This window comes from Myodes glareolus, chromosome 27, assembly GCF_982192425.1.
Source record: "Myodes glareolus chromosome 27, mMyoGla1.1, whole genome shotgun sequence".
Taxonomy (NCBI): domain Eukaryota; kingdom Metazoa; phylum Chordata; class Mammalia; order Rodentia; family Cricetidae; genus Myodes; species Myodes glareolus.
The window spans coordinates 40,453,113-40,465,952 of NC_142052.1; the positions used below are offsets into that span (position 1 = coordinate 40,453,113).

Sequence of the window (12,840 nt, forward strand, 5' to 3'; positions counted from 1 at the left end):
TGAGAATTTAAAAGCCTTAGTATGACTTCAGTCATTCCTGGCAAACCTGGGTTTTTGTTTTGTTTTGGTTTTTGGTTTTTGAGTATTATTTTGTTGTGTTTTTTGTTGTTTGTTTACTTTTTAAAATTTTTTATGATTTATTTATCTTTATTTTATGTACATTGGTGTGAAGGTGTCAGATCCTCTGGAACTGGATTTTCAGACAGTTGTGAGCTGCCATGTGGGTGCTGGGGAATTGAACCCAGGTCCTCTGGAAGAGCAGTCAGTGCTCTTAACTGCTGAGCCATTTCTCCAGCCCCCATTTGCTTGCTTTTTTTTAAAAAAATATTTATTCATTTATTATACATTCAATATCTGCCTACATGTGTGCTTGAGACAGGGTTTCTCTGTAGCTTTGGAGCCTTCCTGGAACTCTCTCTGTAGACCAGGCTGGCCTCGAGCTCACAGAGATCCACCTGCCTCTGCCTCCCGTGCTGGGATTAAAGGCATGCACCATCACTGGTGTTAAAAAGTGTTTTTTTTTTTTTGATTTAATAAAGTTTTATTTTTCCAAACGTACAGCTGATTGAACCTGATCATGCATCTTCACCAGCAGCTGGGGCATCTCCACCCTTTGTGTTTCTAGTGTAAATTACTTGGGCTCTGTGCTTTGAAACCAGCTTGATAAGCCCTTTACTAAGGAGCTCCTGAAGGGCTGCCCTGGCCAGGGAACCGCGAATCTTCAGTCTCTCAGAGACCACAGCTGGAGTAATAAGTTTATAGTTGGGAACTTCCTTACAGAGTTTGTCGTATGTAGCCTTGTCAAACAGGACTAGATTGTTGAGCTTGTCTCGAACTTTGCCTTTGGACCACTTCTTCTTTTTGGCCTCGCCACCAGATTTATTTACTGGGTCTTTGTCTTTTTTGCCCAACTTTCCGGCATCTTTCTTCTTCTTGTCATCCTTGGGCGGCATGATGAAGCTCGGAGAGAGGCGACGACCACTGCAGCCTCCCTAAGATGTCGGGAAAAAAGCTAAAAAGTGTTTTGCTTGTGTAACAAGAAAAACATTTCTGCAAGGACTTCTGAGTTCAGTCCCTCAGAGGCTGAGCACCTGCTGCTGTTACTAAGCCTTAATGCCGCCTGCAGTGTCTCTCTCCGATTGTCCCTCAGGCCTGGTGGCACAGATCTCTCATCCCTGGCTCTTGGGAGACTGAAGCAGGAGGGCCACAAGTTGAAGGCTTGTCTGGGCAGCTTGGACCCCACTTTGTATAAAAAGTATAAAAAGAGGACTGGGGGTTGTAGCCCGGAGGTAGTAAATGCTTAGTCTGTGTAAGGCCCCAGGTTCAACCTAAATTGATTATATAAAATAGAAAAGAGAAAAAAAGAGACTAAGGAGGCCGGGGAGACGGTGCAGCAGTTCGGGGCTCTTGTTGGGAGGACCTGGATTCAGTTCCCAGAACTCACATGGAGGTTCACAACCATCTGTCACCAGTTCCATGGGATGCCACCCTATCTCTGACCTCCACAGGAAGCAGGAACACACACAATGCACACATATGCATGCGGGCAAAAATCTCACACATTAAAAAAAATAATATAGTAAAATAAAAAGGACTTTAAGGCAGGCATTGTGGTACATGCCTCTAATCCTAGAATTGGTGGGGACGGGAAGGAGGATTGTTGCAAAAATCCAGGAGCTGGACCACATAATGAGTTGCAGGCAAGGCTGGGCTGCAGTGTGAAGCCCTTTGACAGGGTCTCACCAAGTAACCTGGGCAGTCCTGGAGCTTGCTCTGTGGATCAGGCTCGCCTTGAGTTTATAGAGATCCACCTGTCTGTTTCCTGGGTACTGGGATTAAAGCCGTGTGCCACCACACCAGGTTATATACAAGAAAAGACTTTCAAGTGCTATAATAAAATGGATTTTTAAAAACTGGCATACTAACCAAGTAATACCTATTTTAAAGTTAATATATATATATATATAAATTAATATAATATATATGTAATATATATATATATAAATTGATATATATGTATATGTTTTGCCAGCATGTATGTCTGTACACATGTGTGCCTGATGCCCTAGGAGGCCAGAGAAGGGTATCAGATCCCCCGAGAATGGAGCTACAGAGCGTTAGGAGCTGCCGTGTGGGTGCTGGGGATAGAATGGGATAGAGTATGGGTCCTTTAGAAGAGCAGCCGGTGCCCTTCTTAACTGCTATGCCATTTCTCCAGCTCTCCAAGTAATTTATGTTTTTCTAGGCTTAAAAAAAAAAAAAGGTGATTCTTCAGGTTCCAAAGCTACACAGAGAAACCCTGTCTCAAAAAAAAAAAAAAAAGTGATTTTTTTACCTGCGTGGCTGGTGCCCCTGGAGGTCAGGACAAGGCTTCAGGCACCTGGAACTGGAGTGGCAGGTGTTTGTTAGCGGGGGGGTGGGGGGGGGGTGGGGGGGTGGGGGGGGAGGGGGGGTGGGGGGAGGGGGGTGGGGGGAGGGGGGGAGGGGGGGGAAGTGAGGGTGGGGGGGACGGACCGGACACATGGGGACTGATGGGATGGGACACCGCCCTGAACCTTGGTCGTCTATGAGAGCAGCAAATACTCTTAGTCACTCAACCATCTCTCTTGCCCTTCTCCTCTCCTTTTTGTTCATGAAACATGGTTTTTGTAGCCCTGGCCAGTCTGGCTAGGCTTGAACTTGAGTGTTCCTCCTGCCTCTACCTTCAGAGTGCTGGCCTTACAGGCGTGGGCCCCTGTACCCAGCTTCCAAATCGTATCTTCAAGTTAAATAAAACTAAAAGTATTTCATAACTCTCTCTCTCTCTCTCTCTCTCTCTCTCTCTCTCTCTCTCAGAAGGTCTCATGTAGTACAGACTGGCCTCAAACTAGGCAGTCATGCCTGGCCTTGAAACCTGATTCTCCTAACCGCCACCTCCCACGTCCTGGGATCACAGAGTCCTCTGACATGACCAGCTAAAGTTTAATTCTTTCTGACATTTATATTTAACTTAATCTGTAAAAGGATAGAGGAACTGGATCCGTTCCCTTATTGTTCACGTTTTCCCGGTGCAAGAGATTGAACCTAGCTTTTACCACAGAGTTCGGTCCCCAGCCGTTCCTATGTTGTAACAGGAGAGCGAGCCCAGGCGTGACAGTGCGGGCGTGTCCTGTAATCCCAGTTCTCTGGAGGCTCAGCCAAAGGATCAGGAGTTTGAGGCCAGCGCGTGCTGTACAAGATGACCCTGTCTTGAACCATAAAACAACAATAAACATTTCACACAGAATACAGAGGTCAGGAGGCTGCCAAGATGGCTCAGCAGGTAAAGGAGCTTTGCCCACAGGCCTGACTGCCTGCGTTCAATCCCTGTGATCCACACGGTGGAAAGAGAGACCTGACTTCCTCAAATCACCCTCTGACCTCCACACATGCACCATGACCCATGCCTACGCACATACATGCATTAAATGAAAAAGTTTAAGAATTGTCTTAGGATGTCTCTTGCTACCATAAAACACCATGACCAAAAAGCAACTTGGGGAGGAAAGGGTTTTATTTCACTTACACTTCCTTATCGCTGTTCATCATCAAAGGAAGTTGGGACAGGAACTCAATCAGAGCAGGAACCTGGAGGCAGGAACTGATGCGGAGGCCATGGAGGGTGATAATTACTGGCTTGCTCTCTATGGCTTGCTCAGCCTGCTTTTCTACAAGAAAGGCACCTCCTACAATGGACTGCTCCCCCCAATCAATCACTAATTAAGAAAATACCCCACAGGCTTGTCTGCAGCCTGATCTTATGGAGGCATTTTCTTAACTGAGGTTCCCTCCTCTCGGATGACCTTAGCTCGTGTCAAACTGACATAAAATTATCCAGAACAAAAATTAAAAAAGCTAAGTAGAGGAAGAGACCTACCTGGTCAGTCGTCCTCATCAACTTAGACCATGAAACCTAACATGGACAAGTTCAACAGAACCGCCATATATGGGCTGCGCACGCATGCTTCAGCATGGCCAGGGCATAAATTTCATGTTTTTCAAGTCAGAAATTAATAGCAACTTAACTGAATAATCATAATTTCGAGCTCTTTTGTGAAGCCACCATTATCAGACAGCATCACTTGAATTGGAAGATACTATGTTGTATGGTGAGGGCCCCTTGTTTGTCCCGAAATAACCACACAGAAATTGTATTAATTAAAACACTGCTTGACCATTAGCTCTTATTTTTTATTGGCTAACTCTTACATATTAGTTTAACCCATCTCCATTAACCTGTGTATCACTATGTGGTAGTGGCTTACCGGAGATTCTAACCAGCGTCCATCTCAGGAGGAGGATCCATGGCTTCTCTCACTCTGCCCTTCGTCCTCCCAGCATTCTGTTCTGTCTTCTCCGCCTACCTAAGTTCTGCCCTATCAACTAGGCCAAGACAGTTTCTTTATTCATTAACCAATGAAAGCAGCACACAAACAGAAGGAACTCCTACACCGATATTATTTTTAAAAAAAATCTTTTTTGAGACAGGTTTTCACTGTGTAACTGATCTGGTCTGGAACTCACTAAGTAGATATGGCTGCCCTTGACCTCACAGAGGTCCTCCTGCCTCTACTTCCCTAGCTTAAAAGTGTACCTTATCAGGCACAGAAAGATTAATAAAGTATATTCTTAATGGTGGGAGTTGATACTTGTGTTAGGTGGAAAGTGTCAGTTTCGTTTCGTTTTTTGTTTGTTTTTGTTTTTGTTTCTGTTGTTGTTTTGTTTTTTAAAATATTTATTTATTATGTATACAGTATCTGTTTGCGTGTATGCCTGCAGGCCTGAAGAGGGCACCAGGCCTCACTACAGATGGTTGTGAGCCACCATGTGGTTGCTGGGAATTGAACTCAGGGCCTTTGGAAGAGCAGGCAATGCTCTTAACCGCTGAGCCATCTCTCCAGCCCCCTTGTTGTTTTGTTTTTGAGACAGGGTCTCTCTTTGTAGTCCTGGCCATCCTGGAATTTGCTATATAGACCAGTCTGACCTCAAATTCATAGAGATTCACCTGTCTCTACCTTGAGTTCTGGGTTTAAAGACATGTACCATCACCTCCCAGCAAGCCACAGCTCTTATACCCTTACATATACACCCCTGAAGGTCACTTGGATGTCCTTCTTGTCAGCTTTTCACACAGGGGAAGAGAGCTAAAAGAGCCACATAGAAGCTACCATGTCGCCTATGATCCAACACTACAGGTCACACATGGAAACCCAGGCCTGTAATCTCAGAGATGAAATGATTGCTGGGGGTTCAGGACCAGCCAGGGCTACATGGGAGACCATGTGTCAATTAAAACAAAACCAAGACAGTTACTTCCAAACCATCTTATTGGTTCTAGTCAAAGTGAAAAATAATCACAGAGCCGGGCGGTGGTAGCACACACCTCTAATCCCAGCACTCAGGAGGCAGAGACAGATCTCTTTGAGTTTGAGACCAGCCTGATCTACAAGAGCTAGCTCCAGGACAGGCTCCAAAGCTACAGAGGTTTCAGAAGCCCAAGCCAGACTCAGTAACTCTCTCTCTCCCTCCTGCTTGCGGATCTGGATATAGGGCTCTCAGCTACCAAGTCTGCCTGCATGCTACCACGCTCCCCCGTGAGGATAATGGACTGAACCTCTGAAACTGTAAGCCAGCCCCAATTAAATGTGTTCTTTGACAAGAGTTGCTGTGGTCATGGTGGCGCTTCCCAGCAACAGAACACTAAGATTCTAACCCTCTGAAACTGTAAGATAAGCTCTGGCTCCTCTAGGTTCCTTGGTCATGGCGACTTATCACAGCAATAGAAAAGCAACTAAGACCCCAGCCATGAAGGACAAATGGAAAATGAGGAGGGTAAGAATCTGCCTGCGAGGCTGGAGAGAGAGGTTGGGGAGTAAGAGCACATGCAGCTCCTGTGGGGGCCCAGGGTGACGTTCCAGTCCTCACATCATTTGGCTCACCACTGCCCAGAACTCCAGTTCTTAAGGGATCCAGCGCCTCTGGCCTCTGCGGCCACCGGAACTCACACACACACACACACACACACACACACACACGCACGCACACACACGCGAGTGTGCACATGCACACTCATATAACTTAAAGCAAAATTTAAAAAAAACCCAAAGAATCTGTTCATTAATAGAACGCAAAAGGGAAATAATATAATGATAGTTAGCCAACAGGGTCTCTGTTTCAATCCTTATGCATTCTACCTTATAGTATAGTATTCAATACTTCAATACTTACGTATTCTACCTTGTAGTATACTATTCAATACTTCAATACTTACGTATTCTGCCTTGTAGTATAGTATTCATTGCTTCAATACTTACGCATTCGGCCTTGTAGTATAGTATTCAATACTTCAATACTTACGCATTCTGCCTTGTAGTATAGAACTCAATATTTCAATACTTAGAAATTCTACCTTGTAGTATAATATTCAATACTTCAATACTTAGACATTTTACCTTGTAGTATAGTATTCAATACTTCAATACTTAAGCATTCTACCTTGTAGTATAGTATTCTCTACACATTGCCCTTCCTGTTCATTTGAAGTCTTGTGTTTTTTAGCGCTCAGGCACCTTAGACAGGAAGGCTCATTGCAAATTTTAGGCCAGGTCAGGCTACATAATGGCTTCAAAGACAGCCACAGCTACGTGGCAAGTCTCTACCTCAAACAACGCTGCCTGCCTCCCAGACAAACACAAACCAAACCAAGTCTAAATCAAGTCCTGGATGTAGCCTCTATGTTCCACGACTTTACATCTCTTCGTGTTCAGCCCAGTGGACAAGTCCCTAACATCCCCTAATGAACTCATGGTCATCTTAGTTTGTATAATTAACACCCTAGGTCACGTATGGTGTTTCTAGCATGTACTTAGAATGTATTAAGTGACATGAATCTGTATTTGGATTCCCCAAAGAACAAGTCAGATGTGGTATATGCATTCTCTCCCTCTTCCCCATCTCCCCGCCAACCTAATCCTCCCCTACCCCCATCCCCGCCTATCCCCAGTCTGCCCAGAAAATCTATTCTATTTCCCCTCCCACAGAGCTCCATGTGTGTCTCTCAGACCCCTCCTCTTTACTTAACCTCGCTACGTCTATGGGTTATAGCTTGGTTATCATTAGCTTAACTCCTAATAGTCACTTAAAAGTGAAGACATACTATATCTTTCTGTTTGGGTTACCTCACTCAGGGTGAATTTTTTTCTAGTTCCTTCTATTTGTCTGCAAATTTTATGCTGTCTTCTCTTTCTTTCTCTCTCTCATGGTTTTTCTGTAGCTTTGGAGCCTGTCCTGGAACTAGCTCTTGTAGACCAGGCTGGCCTCGAACTCTCAGAAATTCGCCTGCCTCTGCCTCCCGAGTGCTGGGTTTAAAGGTGTGCACCACATCTTCCTGGTTTAACCCATTTATAGTAATCTATATACTGCCATATGGCTCATGGCTTGTTACCTCATTTTGTACACATTCTGCTTGCCTGGCAGCTGGCTGGCATCTCCCTAACTTCATACTCCTTTTTCCCATCATTCTCAGCTTGGCTTTCCTGCCTAACTTCCTGCCCAACTCCCATTCTGTCAGTTATTTATTAACCAATGAGAGCAGTACATATTCATAGTATAGAAAAGAATTGTTCCATAGCACAGAGACTTATTACTAGTTATGAATGCTTGGCCTTATCTTAATGCTTGCTTGTCCCACTAGCTCTTTTAACTTAACCTGTTTCTCTTCATTTACATTTTGCCTTGGGGCTTTTACCTTTCTTTCATTTCGTAGGTCTTGCTTTTCCTGCTTTTTCCATGTCTGGCTTACTGGCCCTGGGTGTCTTCTCTCTTTCTCCCTCCCCCTCGCTCTCTTTTCTCTCCATTCTCTCCTCTCAAGCCTAGATTCTTCCTACTTATTCTCTCTGCCCAACAGCCACTCCTATCTCTCTGCTGCCTAGTTATCGGTCATTCAGCTTTTTATTAGACCAGCCTGGTGCCTTAGGCAGATAAAGCGACACATCTTTACCTTATTAAACACACGCAGCATAAACAAATGTAACACATTTGTTTACCAAAGCAAACATTTACCAAAAGCAATATTCCACAACACAAATGTAACACACCTTGTCAAAAAGTAATATCCCGCAACATAAACAAATGTAACACACCTTGTCAAAAAGTAATATTCCACAACATAAACAAATGTAACACACCTTGCCAAAAAGTTTTCGTTTTGTTTTGTTTTGTTTTCCATGTGAAGTTGAGAATCGTCCTTTCAAGGTCTGTAAAAAAAAAAAAAATTGTGTTGGGATTTTGATGTTGATTGCATTGAATCTGTAGATTGCGTTTGGTAGGATGACCGTTTTTACTTTGTTAATCCTCCTGATCCATAAGCACCGGAGATCTTTCCGTCTTCTGACATCTTCTTCAGTTTCTTCTTTCAAAGACTTGAAGTTTTTGATCAGACAAATCTTCTGCGTGCTTTGTTAGAGTGACCCCCAGATAATTTATATTGCTCGAGGCTATTGCAGAAGGTGTTGTTTCCCTGATTTCTTTCTCAGTCTGCTTATCATTTGGGTACAGGAGGGCTACTGATTTTTTCGAGTTAATCTGGTATCTAGCCACTTTGCTGAAAATGTTTATCACCTGTGAGAATGTGATGGTGAAATTTTAGGGTCACTTAGGTATAATCTCTGCAAATAGCAATACATTGACTTCTTCCTTTCCAATTTGTGTCCCCAATTTGAAGCTTTGTATTTGATCTCTTTCAGTTGTTTTATTGCTTTGACTAAAACTTCAAGTACTAGATTGAATAGACATGGAGAGAGCAGACAGTTTTCTCTTCTTTCTGATTTAAATGGAATTGATTTGAGTTTCTAAGTTAATGTTGGCTACATGCTTCCTGTAAATTGCCTTTATTGCATTGAGTTATGGCCCTTGTAACCCTAATCTCTTCAGGACTTTTTAATCTTGAAGCAGTGACAGATTTTTTTCAAAGGCCTTTTCTACATCTAATGAGATGGTCATGTGGGTTTTTTCCCTTCGGGTTTGTTTATATGGTGGATTACATTTATTTATTTTCATGTGTTAAACCATCCCTGCATCTCTGTTATGAAGCCTACTTGATCATGGTGGATGATCTCTTTGATGTGTTCTTGGATTCAGTTTGTAAGCATTTTATTGAGCAGTTTTGCAACCATGTTCATAAGGGAAATTGGTCTGCAATTCTCTATCTTTGTTGACTCTATGTGGTTTGGATGTCAGGGTAACTGTGGCCTTTGGAAGCAAATTTAGCAATGTTCTTTCTGTTTCTACTTTGTGTAATAATTTGAGTCATATTGGTGTTAACTCTTCTTGGAAAGTCTGGTGGAATTCTGTGATAAAACCAACGTGCCTTGGGTTTTTATTCATGGGGAGACTTTTAATGACTGCTTCTATTTCACTAGGGTTTATAGGTCTATTTAAATTGTTTATATGTCCTTGATTTAACTTTGATCAGTGGTAATGTATCAAGAAATTTCCCATTTCTTTTAGTTTTACCAATTTTGTGGAGTACAGGTTTTAAAAGTATGATCCTTTGGATTTTCAGTTTCTGTTGCTATGTCCCCATTTTCATTTCTGATTTTGTTAATTTGGATATCCTCTCTTGGCCGTTAGTTAGTTGAGTAAGGGTTTGTCTGTCTTGTTGATTTTCTCAAAGAACCAAATCTTTGTTTCATTGAAACATTATGTTATTCTCATGGTTTCACTCTTATTGATTTTAGCCCTTAGTTTGATTATTTCTTATCGTTTACTCCTCTTGAATATGATTACTTCTTTTTGTTCTAGAGCTTGCAAGTGTGCTATTAAGTTACTATTATGAGATATCCCCATTTATTTTGTGTAGGCACTTAGTGCTATGAACCTGTCTCTCAGCAAGGCTTTCATTGTGCACCCTAGGTTTGGGTATTTTGTGTATTCCTTTTCATTCAGTTCTAGAAAGTCTTTAATTTCTTTTTTAATATCAGTCTTAACCCATTTTTCATTCAGTTTCCATGAGTTTGTAAGAGTTCTGTTGTTTCTCGTATCTGCCTTTAATCCATGATGGTCTGATAAGATACAGGGAGATATTTCAGTTTTCTTGTATCTGTTGGATCTTTGTGTCCAAGCATGTGGCCAGTTTTTGAGAAAGTTTTCTGAGTTGTAGAGGAGGAGAAGGTTTGTGTGTGTGCGTGTGTATTTTGGGGAAATGTTCTGTAAATGTCTAGTAGGTCCACTTGGTTTATAAAGTCAGCTCCAGCCTTTCCCTGTTTGGTTTTTCTCTGCACAACTTCTGCATTGGCGGGAGTGGGAGAGTAAAGTCCCCACTATCAGTGTGTGAAGGTCAGTGTATGACCTAGGCTGTGGAAGTGTTTCTTTAACAAACTTGGGTGCCGTTGTATCTGAGGCATAGATGTTAAGAATCAAAATGTCAGCCAGGTGGGGTGGCGCACACCTTTGATCCCAGTGCTCAAGAGGCAGAGGCAGGTGAACCTCTGTGAGTTCCAAGATGGCCTGGTCTACAAAGCAAGTTCCAGAACATCCAGGGCTACACAGAGAAACCCTGCCTCCAAAAATCAAATCAATAAATAAACTGAAATGTCATCTTGGTGGATTTTTCCTTTGAGGAGTATGTAGTATTCTTCCTGATCTCTTTTCATCAGTTTTGGTTTGAAGTCTATTTTGTCGGATGGCTACAGCAGCTTGTTTCTTAGGTCCATTTGCTCAGAATATTCTTTTCCAACCTGAAGCAACATCTATCCTTGTTTTAAGGTGTGTCTCTTGGATGCAACAAAAGGATGGGTCCTGTTTTCACATCCATTCTGTTAGTCTGTGTCTTTTTATTGGGGAATTGAGATCACTGATATTGAGAGATATCAATGACCAGTGATTGTTGATTCTTGTTATTTTGTTGTTGTTGTTGGTGGTGGTAGTGGTGGTGGTGATGGTGTATGTGTATGCTGTTGATGTTGTTGTGTATTGGTGGTGGTAGTGTGTGTGTGTCCCTTTTGTTTTTGCTGGTGTGAGGTTATTTATTCCCTATTTTTCATGGATTTCTAAGGTTGGAGTTTTCCTTCTAGCACCTTCTCTAGGGTTGGATTTGTAGATATTATTAAAATTTAACTTTATCATGGACTATTTTGCTTTATCCATCTATAGCGTTTGAAAGTTTTGCTGGGTATAGTAATCTGGGCTGGCACCTGTGACCTCTTTGAATCTGCAGCACATCTGTCTAGATTTTTCTGACTTTCTTTTAGAGTCTCCATTGGGAAGTCAGGTGTCATCTTAATAGGTCTGCTTTTATGTATTACTTGGTCTTTTTCCCTGGCAGCTTTTAATAGTCTTTCTTTGTTCTGTGTGTTTAGTGCTTTGGTTATTTTTTCTTTTACACTAGCTCTGTAGACCAGGCTGACCTTGAACTTACAGGCATCCACCTACGTCTGCTTCCTGAGTGCTAGGATTAAAGACATGCACCACCACTGGCCAGAATATTTTGGTTATTATGCTGTGAGGGAATTTTATTTTCTGGTTCTGTTTATTTGGTGTTCTGCATTCTGCATGCTTCTTGTATCTTGATAGGCATCTCCTTCTTTAGATTAGGAAAATTTTATTCTATGATTTTGTTGAAAATATTTTCTGGACCTTTGAGCTAGGATTCCTTTTTTTTTTCCAGGACAGGGTTTGTCTGTAGCTTTGGAGCCTGTCCTGGAACTCACTCTATAGACCAGGCTGGCCTCGGAACTCATGGAGATCCACCTGTCTCTGCCTCCCAAGTGCTGGGACTAAAGATGTGTGCCACCACTGCCTGGCGAGCTAGGATTCTTCTTTTTCCTCTATTTCCACTATTCTTGGGTTTAGTCTTTACATACTGTCCAGATTTTCTGGATATTTTGTGTCAGGAGTTTTTTAGATTTAACATTTTCTTTGACTAACGTAACCATTTCTTCTTTCTGTTGTAGCTGTGGCAGTTTGAATGTAATTGCCCCTCATAAGCTCACATGGAGTGGCACTATTAGGAGGTGTTCCCTTGTTGGAGGAAGTGTGTCACTGTGGGACTGGACTTTGAGGTCTCATGTATGCTCAAGTCATGCCTAGTGTCTCAGTTCACTTTCTGTTGACTTGTTGGGTCAAAGATGTAGAACTCTCAGCTCCTTCTCCAGCACCATGTCTGCCTGCATGCTGCCATGACCCACCATAATGATAATGGACTGAACCTCTGTGAACTGTAAGCCACCTAATTGTTTTCCCTTAGAAGAGTTGCCATGGTGATGGTGCTTCTCCATAGCCATAGATGTCAGTATCTTCAATTCCTGAGATTCTATCTTCCATCCATTGTTTCTTCTGTAGTTCCTATTTGAATTCCTAATTTTTTTATTTCCAGAATTCTCTCCATTTGTTTTCTTTTCTTTCTTTCTTTCTTTCTTTCTTTCTTTCTTTCTTTCTTCCTTCCTTCCTTCTTTTTTGAGACAGGGTTTCTCTGTGTAACTTTGGAGTCTGTCCTGGAACTCGCTCTGTAGACCAGGCTGGCCTGAGACGGTGACAGGTGGATCTCTGTGAGTTCGAGACCAGCCTGGTCTACAAGAGCTAGTTTCCAGGACAGGCTTTGAAGCTACAGAGAAACCCTGATTCGAAAAACAAAAACAAAAAGAAAAAAAAAGTGTGTGTGGGGGGGGGAGAGACTTGTGGAATCCATAGGTGTGGTAGTTTGAATGTAATTGGTGTTATCATTTATAAAGAGGTAGTGGGGGACCAGTCCCACGGGGGTAGCGGGGGTCCCCTGGCAGGTGATGTGAGGCCACAGCAGGGGACAGACAGACAGATAGATATGCC

The 12,840-nt window shown here is 42.6% G+C and overlaps 1 pseudogene; it reads right to left on the minus strand.

Annotated features, from left to right (window-relative positions):
* Nucleotides 1-514: 514 nt before the first annotated feature.
* LOC148117705 (small ribosomal subunit protein eS25 pseudogene) lies at nt 515-968 on the minus strand (annotated as a pseudogene).
* Nucleotides 969-12,840: the final 11,872 nt, after the last annotated feature.